Here is a 6,634-nt window from a genome sequence, read left to right as displayed (position 1 = left end):
CAATTTTTCTTTAGTTGCCTTCCAAGAAGTCAGAGGCTCTTGTGCCTGAAGTCTGATGAACAGCTGGACCCAAAGCAGGTATCCAGTATATGTGAGTTTAGCTCAAATTGTTAAGCTTTGTCAAAGGTACAGCAAGTACAAACACATCTCAGATGTGGAGTGGAGGGTATAGTAAGTTGGTTAATTTGTCTTCTGAACAAATAACACATCCAATTTTAGTGCATTCTCAGCCTGTGCTGCTTTATTGCTAAAAAAATTTGTATACAGGTGCAGAGTTTCCAAGTTCATTTTTAAACAGTTCCTCTTTACAGTGTCAAAAGAATAAAATCTTAATCTTGAAATCCTCAAAGATGCATAGATATAAAAGCAAGCTGCCTTTTGGAAAAACATCAGAATTTGCAGGGAGACATTCTTTCATTGTTACCATGTAAAACATGTGCAATGGGAGTACATAGATCCTAGTGACAACAATAATTTCCTCCACTAATCCATGTGAGCATGCCATCAGAAGTTCAGTATAAGTAGTATTTTCTAGCCTGTTTTTTAAGTACTAGGGTAATTTCTAAGAATTTAACTAGTACTTCTCTTTTGCTGATATATCATACTTTTCAAAAGGAGGATATCTTCACTGACATCCTAAAGTAGCTTATTCCCCAGGTTTTATACTGAAGGGAGTAAGCATTAACAAAGGATACAGCTGCTTAACTCATCACACAAAAGAAAATACATTTAACAGGGTTTAAAACCATGTGAAGTGTTCTAAAGAATACCCACTAAGAATTAGGTGACCATGGTTAACTGCTGGGCTAAACTTGTTTTACAAATTCCCTTTTTGCTTGAAGAAGTTGGCTCAAAGGATTTCATTTACTCTAACTTCTGATACCATGAATTAGTTAGTTACCTTCTCTTATAATATTCCTATCATTATTTGGCAATTCTTGGATATCTAGAAAGAACATTCACAAGAAAAATGCAACCCCCATGATTGATAAACCCAAATCATGGTGCTTTATGGATAGTTGGCTATGAAGTATGAACAGGAGTTAACTTGACACACAATTTCTTCCTCCAAGACACTTTCTATTTAAGAAAGGACTGAGCCTCTGTACATGGAGAGGTGTTCTGCACAAGTTAAGCCCACCTACAAAATTAAGCTAAGCTAGAAATATGGAATTCTGCAGTAACAAGCTAGTATTCTACATGTTTGAATACAACTTTAAACTTGGAAAAGTATTAGTGACGTAGGCTATACCACACATTCTATGTTATTTTCCAACTGCCAGCAGAAATTCACTGCATTATCCACTAAAAGGCTTGGGAAATATTACAGAGAACACACTAAAAGTTTACAGAAAGATGGCACCCAAATTCCATTTTATTTAATAAGTGAAATAAAGAAAAAAAGACTATTGCAACCTGCGTTGCAGAAGATAAAGACCTTCAGTGATCAAATCTCATTTTCTGTTTTTAAAAATCTCTTTAAAGAACTTAAAAAATATACAAGATTACCAGTATTTTCAGGTTCATTCCTGCAGGTGCCATTATTGCTGGCTGGTACCAGTATGCTTCAGTACAGCTGCCTATGAGGCTAGAGAGTTACCTGAAAATACTGTATATTAAAAAGCTATTCAACACCTGAAATATGTACTGTGCTTATTAATTTTAGTCTTCAAATAATTTCTCTTACCACGCTCAAGCTTATTACCTACTGTCTGGCAAATACTACACTCAATTTGAGTCTGTGGCTTCTGTTACTTGTTTTTTTGTGGTTTTGTGTTTGTTTTTGTGGGGTTTTTTCCCACTAGTTGCTCCTCCCTGCACCTTATAAGAAACTCTGCACCCTTTTCCTTGCTACAGCTGCAGCAGGTGAGAAACCTCATCTCGCCCCTAAACATGCTTAGTTCATGCCCTGCTTTTTACATGCTCAGGGCACTAATATGAACCAGACAGGAGGTTATAAAGGCGAGTTCTGCTGATCCTGGTTCCTGATTTACAGTTTTGGTGCCATGCTTCTGTCCCTATCTATACATTCTACCCTCTAAAAAAACAAAATTTGAGAATCAAAGCAGGAAGTTCAAGCTATTGGTATATTAATTCCTATTGCTTCATTATGTATAAATGCATATCTCAATTTACTGGTAATAACTACATTACACTAGACATTTTGAATCATGCATAATTAGAATACTAGCTCTAAGATTTGGTTTGTGGGCCTGTGCCGCTTTCCTTCAGTTTCTCCATGCAGTTCTTCATGCCTAAGGCATTACAAACTAGACACCTTTTATTTGACCTGCAAACACACTCATTTGGAGGGGAAGTGGAGAGAAGCAGACAGGATTTACATAGGACACACTAAACAGCAATTTACAACAGTAAGTTACCTTTTATCTTTAACCTTAGATGTTTTAAAGCTTTAAGGAATCTGTCTATATTATAACCTGGTACACAGGCTCAGAGACAGAAACATGCTCTGCTTACATCATGAATACTGCCACTTTCTCTCAAATTCAGGAGAAAGTGTAGAGCAGACTGAAAGGGAATAGACATCAGGATCCATGGTTAGTGTCCTGCACTGTTAAACAAGACACCCTGGTTCAACTGCTGGCTTTTGTGTGCCAGTCAAAGCACTACAGGAGCAAAATGCTGGATCATTCAGTAAAAGAAATCCAATGGAATCTCACTTGAACTGTCATTATGCAGCTCTGTACCTGAACAGCAAGCAGGATTATTAGTTTTGGAGGAAGACCAGACAGTTTCCTAGGGATGCAGGAAGCAGTTATTTCTAAGATTGGTTATCCATCAAAAACTGTTCTTCTATTCCACATTTTTCCCTTCTCCACCCAAAACACCCACTGCCAGCTCCTGATCAATGTAATCCTTGTGTAAAGCGTCAGTATCCTGAAGCTTGGTACAATTTCTTCTCACTCACTATCAAGGAGTCTTTCCAAGACTTTCTTTTTTGTCCTAAATGTGACAATTATCCTCAGCTGCAGAAGGTGCAATTCCCAGCACAAGTGCTGGCTAGACCTTCTGCAGCAGCACAACTCGGTATGGAACAGCACATACTTGTATCATCTGGGTTTAGTACTGCTAAAGGAGGCACGTCAGTACTGGTCACTACACCTTTGATATCCCACACCTAAATGCGGTAGCATCTAATGCTTCCATTTAGTTTTAGAAGCAGTGAAATCAAGGGAGTTGGAGCAAAAGTCATGCCATAGCACAAGAGCTGAAAGGCAAAGGGATTCCTTTTGTTGCTGTGAACAGTAATTTCTAGTCTAGTAGCCCATAGAATGCAGATAATTATAAGAAGTCTGGACTGGGAACAATACACAGATAGCTTGCCTGGCTACATCAGGCTCAATTTCTGCCCCCTCTGAATGAATGAATAAACTTTTGAAGAATTCTATTCAGCCACAAAGTTCATACTTCTGAAGTATGCACATGACCGTGTGTTCATTATTAGTTCATTACTATGTAAATGTACTTGCTGACCACAGACCAGAATAAATTATAATTTCTCTAATGTAATTAGATAACAATCAAATTAAAGTCCCCTACGGCCAGCTTCCAATTTTATCAATAATTCAATAGCTGGAATTTAAGCTGATTACAACCTTCCAGATCAATTAGCTTTTCATACACATATGACATATTAGCCAACACTTAATTTAGACATCCTCATGCTTATCTTGGTTACTTTATGCTGTAAAAATGCTCACAGCCCTCAGTCCTATTATCAACTTATGAAGAGCCAAAGGGCTTCACCTCCGTAATTTTGGAACATTAGAAGCCTCCCTTCAGCTGTAAGTTACAGTCCAAATTACTTCAGCTTTCCAGAAGAAATCCAGCCAGATAGATAGATCTAAACCTCTGATGTAATAATTCTGTTCAGAATACAGTATTATTTGTTGGGCCATATTGTCTCTATAGACTACATAGCTGCACTGAAAACAGTGCCAACTATGGACACTTTAGAACTCCTGCGGCTCTTTTATGTAACCCTTTGATAGCAAATACTTTGCTGGGTGCAGAGGCTACAGCTGTAGATCAATAACCCTTTGTGTTACCAGAAGCTTCCCAGTACTTGCACCAACAGAAATCAATTATGGTCTGAAGCAGAGTGTTTAGCAAGGCTAAAATTACTTTTTGCTGTAAAGTAACATTTTTAGAATTCTACAATTGTGCTTGGGATGTACAAATGTTTTGAGTGTCAAGTGTTCTCTAATTTTTTATTTTTTTATTTAAAGACCATCTCAGATTAGTCTTTGTAAACAAAGAAAACAAAAACTACTTCCCAGAATAAAAGCTTCTGCCTTCAGAATCAGGTTCTCCTCACAGTCCAGTATTTGGAAAGGTTTAGTTTCTTCTCAGAGAAACAGAGCAAGTGCTAGATTACGAAAAAGAAAAAAATACAGGGAAACTTCAGCTATCCTTTCAAAAAGAACTGTCTGCCCTTCCCCCAGCACTCCTTGACAGTGCTTCAGACATGTGACAAAGCTAATTTTTTTTTTTTATATCAGGTTCATTTACTAAGTATTCAAGTGCCAAATTCCCTCCAATGAGAGGAACATAAGAGGAATTCACCCATCTTCTCAGGAAGAGACTGTTCATGCAACTCCCTGCAGCACAGAGCGCCACAAACTTATTTGGTTATTACCCACTTACTCTACTGTACAGTCTTGCTAATGCAAGTTATTTACTATCACATGCAAAACAGTTATTGCTACTAAAGTTCTATTTTCTTATTAAATCATCTTATGGCTTTGTTTGCATCAGGGATTCTTCCCCCTACATACTGTGCTATTTTGCATTCCAGTTTCAGAGGTATTTTTCAATTGATTCTCCCAAGCACTAAACTACTTTATTCAATGGTACAGCTACTTCCATTTAGAATTGAACCTAACTCTCAGCACAGGTCCCCCAGAACTCTGCTGTAAATGGCCCACCTGTCCAATTTTCTTGGAAATGTTATTAGATGCAGAGGGTTGTTTGTTCAGGTTTTTTTTCTTTTTTTTTCCCTGTTACATACATTGACTCTGCACGGATTACTCTTTTTGCACCAAAGTACATGCTTCTTGATTAATTACTTTAGAGATATATTGTATCAAAATTACAAAACCAAACTATCCATTCCCTCCCTCCCCCTAATGGCCATTTACAGGCAGGTCTCAGGGAAAAAAGATGCAGTATCCTCTCTAAGTTTAAAAAGAATTTTGTTCTTGTAAAAGAGAGAAATGAACAAAGAGCAACACTGGCACCAAATAAAAGACTTTTTCCTAGGAAATCAGAGGATGCCATCCACAGAGCATTGCACATTTCAGGAATCATACCAGTCTCTTATTTAACCAGTCCAAGCTGCCCACTGAGTGCTAAATCATTTGGACTTCCCCTGGTCTAAACTTTCCTTCTGAAAAAAGCAGAGGGAGAGACAGAAATTATTAAAATTGAGCTTACAGCTGGAAAGCAATACTGGAAGTTACCTAAAATACAGGATATTGAATTCTCACTAATACAGGGGTGGGGAATCTCTGATCCATAGGCTAGAGATAGCCTGCTGCACAGATACAGTCTGCAATGTTGTTTTTCAACAGCCCTTGACCTTGTTATATTTTCTGTTATTATTATTAACATTAAGATGTATGTAAACGCAGGATCCACCAAAGGTGTTAAAAGATGCAATAGGACTTCAGCCAAAAAAGGTTCCCCATTCCTGCGATAATGGATAAAAGCCTTCTACACATAATTGGCAGATAGCATTTTGCAACCATTAACTTATTATATAAGGAGGATAGCATTTAACTAGTCATAACAATTATATAGTCAGATCTGAAAAAAAATTTTTACTTAGTTAACAGGTTTTATAAATTATTTTAAGGTAGCAGAGATGCGTACAAAATGCACACAAACTCCTTAGCATATTCATACTTTTCTGAGTATATCACAGGATGGGTAATAATAAAATTGAAAATGCTGCACATGGAACACCTTCAACAAAGACTAAAAAGAAAAGAATCCCACTGATAGAGATGAGAATTCTGGATGCTTACATACACTAGCTTACTATTGCAGTTGGACAGATAAACTAAAAACAAAAAGTCAACTATGATTCTACGAAGCCCATTAAGTGAATGCATTCTATTTCTAAAGATAGCGTTGCCATTGTCAAAGGGAGGATACTGCATGTTTAGACCACGTTTGTGACATTTCTATTGTATCCTTTCTATTGTTAATTACATTATCATCACTGTTTATTAAGAAATTTGTCACTCTGAAATTGTAAAAATACTACTAGGCTCATGCACTGATCCTAACATGGCACTACAGTTTGCTACAAAGCACTAATGCTTATGGAACTATACACATCTCAAAATGGAAGACATTGGTGATTTTGTTGTTTTCAAACAACTTGTAACATCATTTTGTCCACAAGTATTAAAATATATATATGTATATATATATGATCTATTGCACATACCCCTTGTTTTTGTAATCTTTCACATGGGAAGATTTCCAACCAACATAGAGAAAAAGTGGAGCAAGAAAAAGTAAGTAGGCTGAGGCAGCATTTCCTAACACAGCAGTTTTATAAAGGTGCTGGCCGGAAAGGTACGGCAGTGGGGGTCTTCTGGGC

The sequence above is a fragment of the Ciconia boyciana genome, chromosome 6 (genome assembly GCF_034638445.1).
Source record: "Ciconia boyciana chromosome 6, ASM3463844v1, whole genome shotgun sequence".
NCBI classification, from domain to species: Eukaryota; Metazoa; Chordata; class Aves; order Ciconiiformes; family Ciconiidae; genus Ciconia; species Ciconia boyciana.
This window is presented reverse-complemented; position numbering follows the sequence as displayed.